This window comes from Oryctolagus cuniculus, chromosome 4 (genome assembly GCF_964237555.1).
Source record: "Oryctolagus cuniculus chromosome 4, mOryCun1.1, whole genome shotgun sequence".
Taxonomy (NCBI): domain Eukaryota; kingdom Metazoa; phylum Chordata; class Mammalia; order Lagomorpha; family Leporidae; genus Oryctolagus; species Oryctolagus cuniculus.
Window position 1 is genome coordinate 101418578 of NC_091435.1, and position 16991 is coordinate 101435568.

Below are 16991 nucleotides of genomic sequence, written 5' to 3' on the forward strand. Positions count from 1 at the left end.
GCTATGACATTACCCACTATGCCACCATGCTGGCCTTAAAACAAATCATTCTTAGTTCTCTTAATGAAACATGTCCCTGTCACTCACTAAGGAACTTAGTGTCTTAGAATTGGAATAATCAGAGTATATGCAATTTTTAAAGCTTTTCAGATGGTTCAAATACATACCTCTGGCTGGGAATCATCAAATCAGACCTAGCGTAGGGATGTTAGGAGATAATGATTGCCTGCCACATTCATCCTCACTTCATCCGCTGAAACAGCCAGTTGGTCATTTATGAACTGGAATCCTTTACCATTTTGAATAAATTGTTAAATCTTAAAATAAAACAAATAAAAAACAAAATTAACAGCCAACCAGGCATAGTCCAAAGGCAATGCCTTTTAGATACCTACATTAGAAGAGTGGACTTTAATAGATATCACTGGCATAGAAGCATTGTCCTTCTTTGCAACTAAATTTTGTCATTAGATGCTGAGAGTGGCTTTTCTTACCATCTTCTCACTCCCCACTAGATACATGTCTTGTTTGAGGGTAGTCCAGACCTTTGTGAGTGATATGGGTCTAGACTAGGACTAGGGCATGGATGGAATTACACCTTAAGATTTTACATGGTGGGCCAGCACTATGTGGCAGCAGGTTAAAGCCCTGGCCTGAAGCACCGGTATCCCATGTGGATGCCGGTTCTAGTCCCAGCTGCTCCACTTCCCATTCAGCTCTCTGCTATTGCCTGGGAAAGCAGTAGAAGATGGCCCAAGTCCTTCAGCCCCTGCACCCACGTGGGAGACACGGAAGAAGCTTCTGGCTCCTGGTTTCGGATCAGCACAGCTCTGGCTGTTGCGGCCAACTGGGGAGTGAACCAGCAGATGGAAAACCTCTCTCTCTCTCCCTCTCTCTGTCTCTCCTCACTCTGTGTAACTCTGACTTTCAAATAAATAAATAAATCTTAAAAAAAGATTTTGCATGGTTTACACTTTATCTAATATATAAAATATATCAGAATCCTTGGCTCTTTATTTATAAATCTCTTTTACATTATTACCACAGAAACATCAGATTAGCAAATAGGTCCAATTTATTTAAGGTTAAATAAGTCTTCTCTATTGCAACAAAGGCCAACGTGTTTGACAGAGATTCTCATATTCTGCTTTGCAACAATTTGCCAGGATTCTTACTTACTACAAAGGAGTTTAGATGATTCACCACAACTTTTTCACTCTTCTGTCTCTGTCCATTGTATTTTACAAATTGGGTTAGTCATGGCCAAATGGATTATACTTCTGGTTTTGTTTGTGATTATCTGACCTTGAAAATGAGGAATGGAAAAAGAAACATCAGCTAATTTGTGAATTTTCCTCCCAGATAATCTTACAATTTTCTCCCCTTGGAAAAGGGTGGTGGCCGAGGTCTTAGTCTTTAACTTATAAAGTGAGTATGTTGGGGCCAGCACTGGGGCATAGTGGGTAAAGCTACTGCCTGTGACACCAGAATTGTATGTGGGTGTGCATTCATGTCCCATTGTTGGACTTCTCATCCAGCTCCCTCCTAATGGAGCAGAAGAAGAAGAAAGCATCAAAAGAGGGCCCGCCTGACTACTTGAGCCATTGACACCCAAGTGGGAGACCTGGATGAAGTTCTTGGCTCCTGGCTTTGGCCTGGCCCAACCCTGGCTACTATAGCCATCTGCAGAGTAAAACAGCAGGTGGATGATCTCTCTCCCTATCTGTAACTCTGACTTTCAAATAAATAAATAAATAAATAAATAAATAAAAGAAAATATGTTTAAGCTTAAGATATACCTTGGTCTAAATATAATTTAATTTTCAAATTATTAATATAAAGAGACCATATTTCATGTATTTCATAGACATAATTCTAAAAACATAACAATATTTCCTTCCCCTACTCCTTTCTTTTTTTTTCTTTAATTTTATTTTGGTTTCACTTTCAATTTTTTTTAACTTTTATTTAATGAATATAAATTTCCAAAGTACAGCTTATGGATTACAATGGCTTTTCCCCCAAAACTTCCCTCCCACCAGCAACCCTCCCCTTTCCCTCTCCCTCCCCCCTTCCATTCACATCAAGATTCATTTTCAATTCTCTTTATATACAGAAGATCAGTTTAGCATATATTAAGTAAAGATTTCAACAGTTTGCACCCACACTGCAACACAAAGTGAAAAATACTGTTTGAGTACTAGTTATAGCATTGAATCACAATGTACAGCACATTAAGGACAGAGATCCTACATGAGGAGTAAGTGCACAGTGACTCCTGTTGTTGACTTAACAAATTGACACTCTTGTTTATGGCCTCAGTAATCACTCTAGGCTTTTGTCATGAGTTGCCAAGGCTATGGAAGCCTTTTGAGTTCACCAACTCTGATCATATTTAGACAAGGTTGTAGTCAAAGTGCAATAATATACTTTCAATTTATTTTATAACTGCAGGCTTAATATTCAACTAAATATAGTGTTCAACAAGTAAAAAGGAGAAACACCACTTTTTCACAGTAATATAGATGGTACATAAGCAATAACAAAATTATAGGATGCTAGTTACACTCTTATACATTTAGTATTTTTGTGATGTATATATTAGCTACCATAAATCAGAGAAAACATGCCATTTGGCTTATTTCACTAAGCAAAATGGTTTACATTGCATCCATTTTGTTGAAAAATACAGGATTTCATTTTTTATGGATGAGTAGCATTTCATTGTGTATACAAACTACGTTTTCTTTACCAAGTCATCAGTTGATGGACATCTGGGTTGATTTCATATTTTAGCTGTTATGAATTGAACTGGTATAAACATAGGGTACACAGACAACTATTTCATATGCTGACTTCATTTCTTTTGGGTAGATTTCCAGGAGTGGGATGACTGGATCCTATGATAGATCTGTTTTCAGATTTCAGAGAAACCTCCATATTGTCCTCCATAATGGCTGCTCTAGATTACATTCCCATCAAAAGTGTATTCGGGTACTTTTTTCCACACATCCTTATTAGCATTTTTTTAAATTTTTGGATGATAGGCATTCTAACTGGGTTGGAATGAAATCTCATTGTGGTTTTTACTTGCATTTTCCTGATGGCTAATGGTCGTGACCATTTTTTCACATGTCTGTTGGATATTTGTATTTCATCCTCTGAAAAGTGCCTGTCCACGTACTTTGCCCAATTCTTAACTGGATTGTTTGGTTATTATTGTTGAGTTTCTTGAGCTCCTTCTTTCTGGATGTTAATCTTATCAGATGCATAGTTCGCAAATATTTTTTCCCAATTTGTGGTTGCCTCTTAACTTTGTTGATTGTTTCCTTTGATGTGCAGAAGTTTCTTAGTTTGATGTTATCCCATTTAAGTATTTTTGCTTCTACTGGCTGTGCTTCTTAGATCTTATCCAAGAAGTCTTTGCCTATGCTAATTCTTTCAGTGTTTCCCCTATGCTTCCTCTAGTAATTGATGGTTTCAGGTCTTAGGTTTAGATTGTTGATCCACTGTGACTTGATTTTGGAATAGGTGTAAGGTTTTGTTTGATACATCTGACTGCAGAGATCTAATTTGCCAAAAATCATTTGTAGAAGAGATTGTCCTTTTTCCAGGGAATGATTTTAGCACATTTGCCAAAATAAATTAGTTGTATATGTGTAAATTAATTTCTGGGGTTTCTGCTCCATTGGTCCTCATGTTTATTTTTGTGCCATTACAAGTCTGTTTTCATTATAATTACCTTGTAATACGTCTTGAAATCTGTTATGGTGATGCCTTCATCTTTGCTTTTATTTTTAAAGATTGCTTTAAGGTGGATTCCAAGATGGTAGAATAGGGAAAGGGTGGACTGCTCTAGCCTAGGGGAAAATAGTAGCAAAAAAAGTGGAAAAAGTGCATTCTCAGGGGAGAGTTTGAGGGAAAACTGCAGGGAATATTCTGTAGAAAGAGGAGAGATGCTGTGGATCTGTGTGGAAGGTGTAGACGTGTAGATGTTCAGCAGTGATCAAGGACAAAGCACATGACCCCTGCATCCCAGAACAAGAGAAGGTGCCAGTTTTGGAGAGCAAGGAAAGATTAGACTGAAGTGGTCCATGCCACTGGTGATATGGCTGCAGGGAAAGCCTAGTGGTCTACACTGTCTTTGAGACTTGTCTGGAGCCCTGAAGGGAACAGGGTGCCCATTAAGTCATTGAAGAAAATTGGCATTTTCCTCTCAGCTTTCTTCCCTCCACAACAGTGCCTGGGAGCCAGCTGAGAGAGGGTTGGTGCCATTTTGGACATAAGTATGTAGCAGCTGTGGTAGCTCTTGTGCACACACCTAGCAACTAGCAGGGACAAGAGGCACAACCAGCAGCTCAGGTAAGTGCACCCAACAATGGCTGACAAGAAGGAGCCATTCTGACGTTAGTATTGGCTACAGAGACTCTTCTACATGCCTGACAATCACAAGGAGGAGGCATGATTGTGTAAGGCTGTGGTCAGCAGTTATTGTGATCCAGGGACTTTACCAAAGGGAAAACTCTACATTCTGTACTCACTTTAAGTCTGACTGGGAGGATTGAGAAGGGGCTGGGCTGCCAAGCATGACTGTGAGGTGCCCCAGCCTCTCAACTTATCACAGACTTTGAGCTCAAATCACCAAGGTGGAGAACCCACAGACAGCTGGTTCTGGGAATGTCAGCCTCCCAAAGGATGGAACAAACAGGGGGGTAGAGTGAATCCTCTGTATCCCATGATTGTAGGAGCCCTGTGTGTTGAGACTGTGGGAGCTCTGACTGCATGAGAGGACCCAGGGTGTAGTTGGGTCTCTGGGAAATTACTGTGTACATCACCACATGCTCAGAGCTCCCTGATTGCCTGGAATGGGTCATTGCAGTGCTCACATGCTCACACTAAAAACTGCCCAGATGCTTTGTGCACTTCATGTGGAAGCATGGATGAGCATTGTCCCCACTGAGAACTAACCCCGGCATTGATCACCTTGGAAGAGTGGAGGTGAGGGTGTGATTATACCAACAGAGGTGATCATATACACACCTTCTGTTAACAAGAGCATATCTTCTGGCTCTCTCTCTCACTGTCCACTCTGCCTGTCAAAAAAATAAAAAGGCCGGCTCTGTGTCTCACTAGGCTAATCCTTCGCCTTGCGGCACCGGCATACCAGGTTCTAGTCCCGGTCGGGGCGCCGGATTCTGTCCCGGTTGCCCCTCTTCCAGGCCAGCTCTCTGCTGTGGCCCATGAGTACAGTGGAGGATGGTCCAAGTACTTGGGCTCTGCACCCCATGGGAGACCAGGATAAGTACCTGGCTCCTACCATCGGATCAGCATGGTGTGCCGGCCGCAGTGCACCAGCCATGGCGGCCATTTGAGGGTGAACCAATGGCAAAAGGAAGACCTTTCTCTCTGTCTCTCTCTCTCTCACTGTCCACTCTGCCTGTCAAAAAAAAGCATATCTAACATGCCCAACATGGGTGTCACCCCAGATATACACCCCACCCTAGGGAACTGTGTAGAGTTCTCTGGCCATACTCAGCACACACCTCTAGGTATTCACTGAAAGAGTAGGCATTTCATCAAACCCCAGAGGCATCAGAAGAAAAGGTAAAAGACATCAGAAGAAAAAAAAAAGCAAGAATCTCCAGAAATGCCTAAAATTAAATGCAAGCATTCAAGAAGCAAGAAGAAGGAAGGTGATATGACATCCCAAAAGAAATATAACAACACTTCAATAGTCCCAAAGGGACAAATATCATATGTTCTCCCTGGTCAGCGACAACTAACCAAGCATCAAGAAGGAAACCTGTTGAAGTGAAATGGACACTATGAGAAACAGTGACTTGATCACCTCTTGTCCTGACTGTTGATGTACAATTTAATACTTTATCCCTTTTAGTATTTTTTTGTTCTACTTAATACACAGCAGACTCATAGAATGGCAGATGTCCTAAACAGCACTCTGGCCTCAGAATCAGCCCTTAAGGCATTCAGATCTGGCTGAAGAGCCCATGAGTATTTTAGGCATGGAAAGCCAAGACACTGTGGGAAAAAAAAGAGGATCTAAATGAAAGATCTCTGTGAGTGAGATCCCAATGGAAAGAACGGGGCCATCAAAGAAGGAGGTACCTTTCTCTGAAGGGAGGAAAGAACTTCCACTGTGACTATGACCTCATTTAAATAAGGTCAGAGTCGGTGAACTCAAAATGCTTCCATAGCCTTGGCAACTCATGACTAGAGCCTACGGAGATTACTGATGCCATATACAAGAGTGTCAACTTGTTAAGTCAACAACAGGAGTCACTGTGCACTTACTCCTCATGTAGGACCTCTGTCCTTAATGTGTTGTACTATGTGAATTAATGCTATAACTAGTACTCAAACAGTACTTTACACTTTGTGTTTCTGTGTGGGTGCAAACTGATGAAATCTTTACTTAATATATACTAAATTGATCTTCTGTATATAAAGATAATTGAAAATGAATCTTGATGTGAATGGAATGGGATAGGGAGCGGGAGAAGGGAGGGTTGCGGGTGGAAGGGAAGTTATTGGGGGGGAAGCCATTGTAATCCATAAGCTGTACTTTGGAAATTTATATTTACTAAATAAAAGTTAAAAAAAAAATGTGGAAATGAAGAGATTGATTAAATGCCAGAAATGGAATTCAAACGATTAATAATATTAGTAATGAAAATCCATACATATTATAAATAAAAATTTATCCCATCAAGTTGAGAAAACAAAATGAAATATTAGAAATTAATAATTCAAGGCCGGCGCTGCGGATCACTAGGCTAATCCTCCGCCTTGCGGCACCAGCACACCGGGTTCTAGTGCCAGTCGGGGCACCGGATTCTGTCCCGGTTGCCTCTCTTCCAGGCCAGCTCTCTGCTGTGGCCAGGGAGTGCAGTGGAGGATGGCCGATGTGCTTGGGCCCTGCACCCCATGGGAGACCAGGATAAGTACCTGGCTCCTGCCATTGGATCAGCATGGTGCGCTGGCCGCAGCGCGCTGGCCGCGGTGGCCATTGGAGGGTGAACCAACAGCAAAAGGAAGACCTTTCTCTCTCTCTCTCTCTCACTGTCCACTCTGCCTGTCAAAAAAAAAGAAATTAATAATTCAATAGATCATTTAAAAATACAGGGGAAATACTTACCAAGAAACTTGCAGATAAAGAAAAAGAATACCTGAGCTAAAAGACAAATCTTTGGAAAATTTTTCAGTCAGACAATAAGAAAAGAGAGAGAAAGAAGAAATTAGAAAAAAATAATTTATATTCATTAAATAAAAGTTTTCCAAAAATTAGAAAAATTAAAAACAGTGTTGGAGATTTGTGGGAAAAACAAAAGATAATATGAAACAATCCAACATATGGAAATCCAACCTATGAAAACAATGCAACATATCAGGAATTTCTGAGGGTAAGGAAAAGAGAATGGATTAGAAGTTCTATCTAGTGAAATGATTACAGAAAATATTCCCAATTTGAAGAAAGAAATGGAAGTCGAAATACAGGAAGCACATAGAACTCCTAATAGACATGATCAGAAAAGATCTTCACCATGACACACATCAAGGAAAGATTCTAAAATGTGCTGAGAGAAATTCCAGATTACTTTCAGAGGATCTCAACTTAGACTCACAGCTGACTTCCCATCAGAAATCCTTCAGATTCAGAGAGAATGGCAAGATATATTCCAAGTCTTAAGAGGAAAAAACTGTCAACCAAGAATACTGTACCCTGCAAAGCTCTCAATTATGAATTAAGGTGAAAGACCTTCCACAGCAAGTAGAAATTCGAAGAATTTATCACCACTCATCCAGCCTTACAAAAGATGTTTAAGGATCTATGCACAGAAACACAGAAATATGGTCATCACTATGAAAGAATGTAAAGGCAGAAAATCTCCTAGTAAAAGTACAAAGGAAATTCAAAATAAACAATAGGTATATTTATGAAAAAATGGCAAGGCCAAATCATTACTGATCAATAGTCACCTTGAATGTAAATGGCCTCACTAAAGTTAGAAGATGAAGACTGGCAAAATTGATTAAAAAACAAGATGCTTCAATTTGCTGCCTACAGAAACACACATCACCAGCAAACATACATGCAGACTGAAAGTGAACGGAAACAAAAAAGATGTACAATGCTAAAAGAAACCAAAAAAGAGCAGGTTTAGACATCGTAATATCAGACAAAATAAACTTTAACACAAAAACTCTTAAAAAATAGAAGGGCACTATTTAATGATTAAGGGATCAATTCAACAGGAAGATATGGCTATAGTAAGTGCATATGAACCCAATTCCAGAGTGACTGGGTATATAAAGCAAATATTAATGGACCTAAAGGGAGGCATAGACTCCAATACAATAATTATAATGGGGACTTCAACGTGCCACATTTATCAATGGACAGATAAACTAGACAGAAAATTTAAAAATGAACAACAGAGCTAATTGACACTTAGACTAAATGTACCTAACTGTTATCTATAGAATTTTTCATCCCACAGATGCAGAATACACATTATTTTCATCAGTGCATGGAGCATTCTCTAGGATAGACCATGAACTATGCCATAATGCAAGTTTTAGCAAATTCAAAAACATTGAAATCATACTATACAAATTCCCTGAACACAATGAGAAGAAGCTTGAAATAAACCACTCAAGAATCTCTAGAACATATGCAATCACATGGGGACTGAACAACATCCTTGATTAAACAGTGAATCATAGAAGATAGCAAAAGAAAAATTTAAATCCTAGAAGTGGATGAAGATAAACACAACATATCAAAACTTATGGGATACAGCAAAACAGTGTTAACAGGAAATTTTATAAGAATTAGTCCCTATATCAAGAAGCTGGAGAGGCACCAAATATATGAGCTATCAATGCATTTCAATAACCTAAAAAACAATACCCAAACCTCAAATTAGTAGAAGAAAAGAAATAATAAAAATTAGAGAATAATCAAAATCAAAGCAATTTATGACAAACGCACAGCCAGCACGTTATTGAATAGGGAAAAGTTTGAAACATTCCCACTAAGATCCAGAACCAGAGAAGCAGACAAGGATGCTCACTTTTTTTTTTTTTTTGACAGGCAGAGTTAGACAGTGAGAGAGAGATAGAGAGAGAGAGAGAGGTCTGCCTTTTGTTGGTTCACCCCCAAAATGGCCACTACAGCTGGCTCGCTGCGCTGATCTGAAGCCAGGAGCCAGGTACTTCCTCCTGGTCTCCCATGCAGGTGCAGTGCCCAAGCATTTGGGCCATTCTCCACTGCACTCCCAGGCCACAGCAGAAAGCTGGACTGGAAGAGGAGCAACCGGGACAAAATCCGGCGCCCCAACCGGGACTAGAACCCAGGGTGCCAGTGCTGCAGGCGGAGGATTAGCCAAGTGAGCCATGGTGCCAGCCAGGGATGCTCACTTTCACCATTGCTATTCAATATAGCCCTGGAAGCTTTAACCAGAGCCATTAGCCAAGAAAAAGGAATCAAAGGGATACAAATTAGAAATGAAGAACTCAAACTATTCTTGTTTGTAGATGACATATTTCTAAAGATGGGAGATTAAAGAATCTACTGAGAGACTATTACTCATGAAAGATCTTGGTGCAGCACCAGGATATAAAATTAATGCATAAAAATATGTGGCTTTTTTTTAGTATACACAGGCAATGCCTTGGCTGAGAAAGAATTGCTAAGATCAATCCAATTCACAGTGGCTACAAAAATTAAATATCTTGGAATAAATTTAACCAAAGATGTGATGTCAAAGATTTCTGATGAAAATTACAAAATATTAAAGAAAGAAATAGAAGAACATACCAAAAAATGGAAAACTCTTCCTTGTTCATGTATTGGGAGAATCAATATCATCAAAATGTTCATACTACCAAGAGTAATTTACAGATTCAATTCAATTTCAATAAAAATAACAACATTCTTCTCAAGTCTAGAAAAAATGATACTAAAATTCATACAGCATACGAGAGACCTTGAATAGCTAAAGCAATCTTATACAACAAAGCCAGAGGCATCATAATACAAGATTTGAAGACATACTGCAGGGCAGATATAATCAAAACAGGCTGGTACTGGCAAAAACATAGATGTGAGGCTATGTGATGACTGGATAAAGAAATTATGGTGTATATACACTATGGAATACTACACAGTTGTAGAAAAATTAAACCCCATCTTTTGCAACAAAATGGATGCAATTAGAAGCCATTATACTTGGTGAAATAAGCCAATCTTGAAAGGGCAAATACCGTATATTTTCCCTGATGTGTAGTGACTAATAGAGCACCTGAAAAGTAATCTATAGCAGTGAAATTGACATTTTGAGATAGCCCTTGTCTCAACAGTTGTGGAACAGATTTTTTCTTCATACTATTTGTTGGACTCTTTACATAGGGTAGGGGTGATCTTATGTGTATAAAATTAACTGAAAATAGATCTTTGCAAAAACTATAAATGGGAACAGGATATGCAGGAGAAGTATGGGAGTGTGAATGGGAGGGAGGGCAGGATGGGAAGTATTACTATGTTCCATATGAAATACATAAAATTTGTATGCCTTACATAAAATTTTAAAAAGATTGCTTTAGATATTCGGGGTCTCGTGTTTACTTATGAATTTTAGAAAATTTTTTTCTAGATCTATGAATGTTCTTGATATTTTGAATGGGATCTTTTAGAGTCCGTAAATTGCTTTGGGCAGTATGGACATTTTATGATGTTAATTCTTCCAATCCATAAACATGGAAGTTTTTCTTTTTTTGTGTCTTCTATTTCTTTCTTTAATGTTTTGTAATTTTCACAGTAGAGATCTTTCACAGTCTTAGTTAAATTTATCCCAAGATATTTAAATTTTTTGTAGTTATTTTGATTGGGAGTGATCTTCCAAATTCTTTCTCAGCCATATCATTGTTTATGAATATAAATGCTATTGATTTTGTGTATTGATTTTCTATCATTTAACATCTAAACTCTTATGAGTTCCAATAGTCTCTAAGCGGAGTCTTTTGGTTTCCCTATATAGGGTCATATAAACTGCAAGCAGGGATATTTTGTGTTCCTCCTTTTCAACTTGTATCCCCTTGATTCTTTTTTTCTTGCTTAATTGCCCTGGCCAAAGCTTCCAGAAGTGTATTGAAAAATAATAATGAGAGACTGGTGCTGTGGTGTAGAAGGTTAGGCCTCCACCTTCAGTGCTGGCATCCCATGTGGGTGCTGGTTGCATCTTGCTGCTCCATTTCTGATCATGCTCCTTGTTGATGCACCTGGGAGGGCTGTAAAGTATGGAACATGTGCTTAGGTCCTTTCATCCATCTGGGAGACCCAGAGGAAGCACCTGCCTCCTGGCTTTGGCCTGGTCCAACCCCAGGCCATTGTGGCCATTTGGGTAGTGAACCAGTAGATGGAAGATCTCTATCCATCGATCTCTCTCTCTCTTTCTCTCTCTCTCTGAAAAAAGAAAACAAAAGAAAGAATGAAAAGTGAATGCTGAGGACCCAGCATTGTGGCATAACAAATAAAAACCACTGCCTATGATGTTGTCAACCCTTATGGGTACTGGCTCAAGTCCCGGCTTCTCCACTTCTGACCCAGCTTTTTGCTGATGGCCTTGGAAAGCAGCAGAGGATGACACAAGGGTGTGGATCCCTTCAGACCACATGGGAGATCTGTAGGAAGCTACTGGCTCCTGGATTTGGGCTGGCTCAAGCCTGGCATTGTGGCCACTTCAGGGGTAATCCAGCAAATGGAAGACCATTCTCTCTGTCTCTTTCTCTGTAATTCTGGACTTCAAATAAATAAACTCTTTAGAAATGTAATGATGACAGTAGGCAACTTTTTCTGGTTCCAGGTCTTAGTGGAAATGCTTCCAGCTTTCCCCATTCCATATAATGTAGGCTGTGGGTGTCATATATTGCTTTGATCGTGTTACTGTGTTGAGGTTTGTTCCTTCTATACCCAATTTGTTTAAGGTTTTTATAATGAAAGGTTGCTACTTTTTCAATGCTTTCTCCACATCTATTGAGATAATAATATAATTTTTGTTTTCAATTTATAAAAGTGATGTATCTTGTTTATTGATTTGCATGTGTTGAACCATCCTTATCCCTGAGATAAATCTATTTCGTCTGGGTGGATGATTTCTTTTATGTGGTTTTGGATTACATTAGTTTATGTTTTGTTGAGGATTTTTGCATCTATGTTCATCAAGAATATTCATCTATACTTGTCTTTCTTTGTTGTATCTTTTTCTGGTTTTGTATTTAAGGTGATGCTGGCCTAATAGAAGGAATTTGGTAGGATTCCTTCTTTTCAATTGTATTGAATCATTTAAGAAGAATTAGGATAAGCTCTTTTTTAAAAATTTGGTAAATTTCAGGTGTGAATACATGTGGTCCTGGGCTTTTTGTTGTCAGGAGGGTCATCATTATAGATTCAATATGCATCTTAGTTATTGGATATTTAGGTTTTCTTTTTTTAAAGATTTATTTATCTATTTAAAAGTCAGAGCTACACAGAGAGAGAAGATGCAGAGAGAGAGGTCTTCCGTCCACTGATCCACTCCCCTATCAGTCACAATGGCTAGAATTGCACCGATCCGGAGTCAGGAGCCTGGAGCTTCCTCCAGGTCTTCCATGTGGGTGCAGGGGCTGAAGGATTTGGGCCATCTTCCACTGCTTTTCCAGGCCATAGCAGAGAGCTGGATCGGAAGTGGATCAGCTGGGACTTGAACCGGAGCCAATATGGGATGCCAGCACCACAGGCAGCAGCTCCACCCGCTAGGCCACAGCACTGGCCCCTGGATATTTAGGTTTTCTAGGCTTTTATGCCCAGGTTTTATAAACTGTATGTGTCCAGAAATCTATCCATTTCTTCCAGATTTTCCAATTCTTTGGCATATAGCTGCTAGTCATAATTACTAATGATTTTGTGTGTGTGTGTGTGTGTGTGTGTGGTATCAGTTTTAACCTCTTGGGTCTTCTCTCTTATTGGGTTTTTGAACCAATGGATTATCTTTTTTTTTTTTTTTTTTTACTTTTTCAAAATAGCACCTCTTCATTTCATTAATCTCTTGTATGCATTTCTAATTTCAATTTTGTTTATTTCTTCTCTAATTTCATAATTTTTTCCTTCAACTAATGTTTTGCTTGGTTTGTTCTTATTTTTCTACATCCTTGAGTTAGATTTTAGATCATTCATTTCATAGCTTTCCAATTTCTTGAAATAGGCACTAATTGTTGCAAACTTCCCTCTTAACACTCTTTTGCTGTATCCCATATATTGTGTTGTCATCTTCATTTGTTTCTAGGAATTTTTTTTATTTCTCTTTTGATAACTTCTATTACTCACTATTCAGGAAGATGTTGTTTGGTCTCCATGTGTTTCTATATTATCTAGAATTTCTTTTTTTAATTTTTAATTTATTTATATTTTTCATTCCAACTTCATTCCACTGTGGTCAGAAAAGATACATGAAGTGATTTCAATTTTTTAAAAATTTGTTTAGGCTTGTTTTATGGCCTAGCATATGAATCACCCTAGAGAATGTTCCAGGCACTGATGAAAATAATGTGTATTCTTTGGCTGTGGGATATTCTTTTTTCCATCCTAGAGTTTTTTGATAAGGCTTTGTAGTTTTTTTTTATTTGACATATTGAATTCTTCATTTCTAATATTTCAGTTTTATTATTCTTTGATATATTTATCTCCCAGCAGAATTTCTCATTTATGTCATGTATGGATTTCCTTAATTCATGTAATTGTTTCTCTGTGTTCTTGAGAAATCTTACAATTATTCTTTTGAATTCCTTTTTAGGTGTTTCATCAAGCTCTTCATCTTCACAACATAATATTGAATTATTATTGTGTTTCTTCTGGGGAGTCATACTGTCTTTCTTGTTCATGTTTCTTGTATTTCTATATTAATTCTTATGCATTTGAGGAAACTGTTTTATCTCTTTGGAAGGCCTTATTCTTGGAAATGTGCCTCTGTGGCTTATTGGAATACCTACACTTTGAGCAGACATCTAGAGGTGTAAGCTGGGTGGGGGCAGGGAGCTCCAGGCAGTGTTTGTGAGTGGGACAAGAGTCCAGACTGACACCCAAATATCATCAGTAGGTGGGAGATAATCACACTAGCTGGTGTATTCATAGCCTCAGGCTTTCTCTGAGCCAGGGTGAAATGGTATCCGAGGGTGAACTCACTGTGCCTGTGCACCACATCCACTCAGGTGCCCAAACTGCATGAAGGATCTATGTACTTCGCAGTGTCAGCATGGAGCCTTCTGTGATGCCCTCTCTCTCTTCTTGGAGCTCAGTGGGTGCTCTTCCCCCTGACTACTCTCTAGGCTGGACTTGATGTCAGTGGGGACCACAGGATTTCCCCTCAGACACATCGCCCATGGCACATGGGCTGCTGCAGGCTTCTCTTTGCTTGTTCTGGAAAGATGGCTTCCCTAAGAGCCATTGGCTGTGGGAGTCACTGGTAGCATCTTACCAGCTGATGCATGTTTGTACAGGCTTTACTGCTCATGTATCATCTTCTGTCCTGTAAAGTTACCACTGCAAATTTTTCTCCACTATCCCTTAGGAACACAGTCCATTTTCTGTTCTTCTGGTATCTTCTCATGGTGAAAATCAGTATATCTTTTCCCTATTTCACCATCTAGCATCTCTGGCAAATACAATTTACCTCTATAGTATATGAAACCTGGCCAGGAGAAAATATTTCTTTCTTGAATATTGGATAAGCAATTGTCTAAAACTAATAGTTGCATTCCTAGTGATAGGACAGCTTTTGGGAGAAAGAGATGACTAGGGTCAGGTGTGTTTCTCAAACACAGAGACAGATAGGGGCAATTTTGGAAGAGGACTGAGGCATGATGAAGAGGTGGAAAGGTCACCTCCTATATTGTGTCTCCAGAAGATCTGAGGCCCAAATGCACAAGAGATGATCAAATGATGCATGGAAAATGCCTAGCATATATACATGGATTTCAAACATTTTTGCACTAAAATTAACTTATCTTTTAATTCCATTTTTCCATGAACTTTTTAAGAAAGATTTATTTTGTTTGAAAGGCAGTTACAGAAAAAGAGAGAGAAGGAAAGACAGAGACAGAGATCTTCCATCCAATGGTTCACTCCCCCAATGACTGTTACAGCTGGGGCTGAGCCAAAGTCGGGAGCCTGGAACTCCATCTGGGTCTTCCATGTGGGTGTCTGGGGTCCAAGAACTTGGGCCATCTACTGCTGCCATCAAACAGGTACGTTATCATGAGTTTGGCTGAAGGTGGAGCAGCTGGGCTGAGACTGGAATTGTCTTTCATATGGAGTGCTTGCGTCACAATTTGTGACTTAACCTTCTGCGCCACAACGCTTGGCACTTCGTGAACTTTTTGAAGTTCCCTCAAACACTACTGCTTTTTCTGTTAGACAAGATATACCTGAAACCAAATACTCAATGCACACAATTCGTTGGCCAATGCATCTTTCATGGCCTCTCTGTTCTGAGGAAGCAGGAATTCCCAGCCAGCCACTTTGGGACCAAGGAGTTGAGAACACAGAAGTAGGAATCTAATTGCTCCTATATTTCCAGTTTTGCATGTAAAGACAAATCAATCATTCCTCCTTCACTTCTCTTCTCCCTTAATTTAGTATTGTTATAAAAGAATTATATGATCTAGCACTTAATTCTTCAAAATGTGAAACTAGCCTTCTGCTATCACCATTAAGAAAAGTACTGATAGCAATTTTCCCCCCATGCAAAGACACATCTAATGAGTAACTCTCTTAGGCATGTGTTCATTTCAGGACTTGCACTTTCAGGGCCGGCGCTGTGGTGTAGCCGATAAAGCCCCAGCCTGTAGTGCCAGCATCCCATACCGGATCGAGTTCTGGCAGCTCCACTTTCAGATCCAGCCCTGTGCTATGGCCTGGGAAAGTGGTAGAAGATGGCCCAAATCCTTCAGCTCCTGCACCCACATGGGAGATATGGAAGAAGCTCCGAGGTTCGGATCGCCGAAGCTCTGGCCATTGTGGCCAATTAGGAAGACAACCAGTGGATGGAAGACCTCTCTCTCTGCCTCTCCTTCTCTTTCTGTGTAACTCTGACTTTCAATAAATAAATAATCTTTAAAAACAAAAAGACTTACACTTTCTAAAATAAGCCTTTTAGTTTTTTATTAAAGAAATTTCACATACTTAGACTTAAGTGTGGCTAGTGTGAATATGGAGTATATTTGTAACACAGAGTTACCTCAAGGCTCCTGTGTTCATATGAAGACAGAAACACTAACACGTATGGATTACAGCAATGACATAGGAGCAGACTCCTGTGTTAGAATTCCCATCACTTCTGAGTTTTCCCAGCTGTGACTCCTCATTTACATAAATGGACCCTTTTAAAGTATATTAATGACGTTGATGTTCTACCTCCAGCTCCATTTGTTTATCGACATTCTCACCCTGACGAATCCACCTCATGGCTACTTTTTTTAGATTTATTTATTTATTTGCAAGGCAGAGTTACAGTGAGGCAGAAGCAGAGAGACAGAGAGATCTTCCATCTTTTAGTTCACTCCCCAAAAGGTCTTAACAGCCAGAGCTATGCCGATCTGAAACCATGATCCAGGAGCTTCTTCTGGGCCTCCTACATGGGTGCAGTGGCCCAAGGGCTTGGGCCGTTTTCTACTGATTTCCCAGGCAATAGCAGAGAGCTGTATTGGAAGTGGAGAAGCCAGTTCTTGAACCTGTGCCCATATGGGATGCCAGCATTGCAGGCAGGGGATTAACTATTACACCACAGAAATGGCCCCTCATGACTTCTAAATGATTGGTGAAGAACTTTCATGTTAGCAAGGTCATAGTGCATAGAGATTTCAAGTTTGAGCCTTTCAGTCAGGAATCTGGGATTGCATTCCAACACTTTCACTGATTAGTATGGCCTAGATTTACT

General features: G+C 39.5%; 1 long non-coding RNA gene across 6 annotated transcripts in view; it reads right to left on the bottom strand.

The window, feature by feature from the left end:
• The window catches only part of LOC103350453 (uncharacterized), a 121333-nt gene that overhangs the window by 100164 nt on the left and 4178 nt on the right, over positions 1 to 16991 (bottom strand). For all 6 annotated transcript variants that reach the window (XR_011388047.1, XR_011388045.1, XR_011388048.1 and 3 more), the window contains exons 3-4: positions 1180 to 1305; positions 168 to 317 (exon numbers count right to left, since the gene is read on the bottom strand). This is a non-coding gene — a long non-coding RNA (uncharacterized lncRNA). The remainder of the gene's footprint in view (positions 1 to 167; positions 318 to 1179; positions 1306 to 16991) is intronic.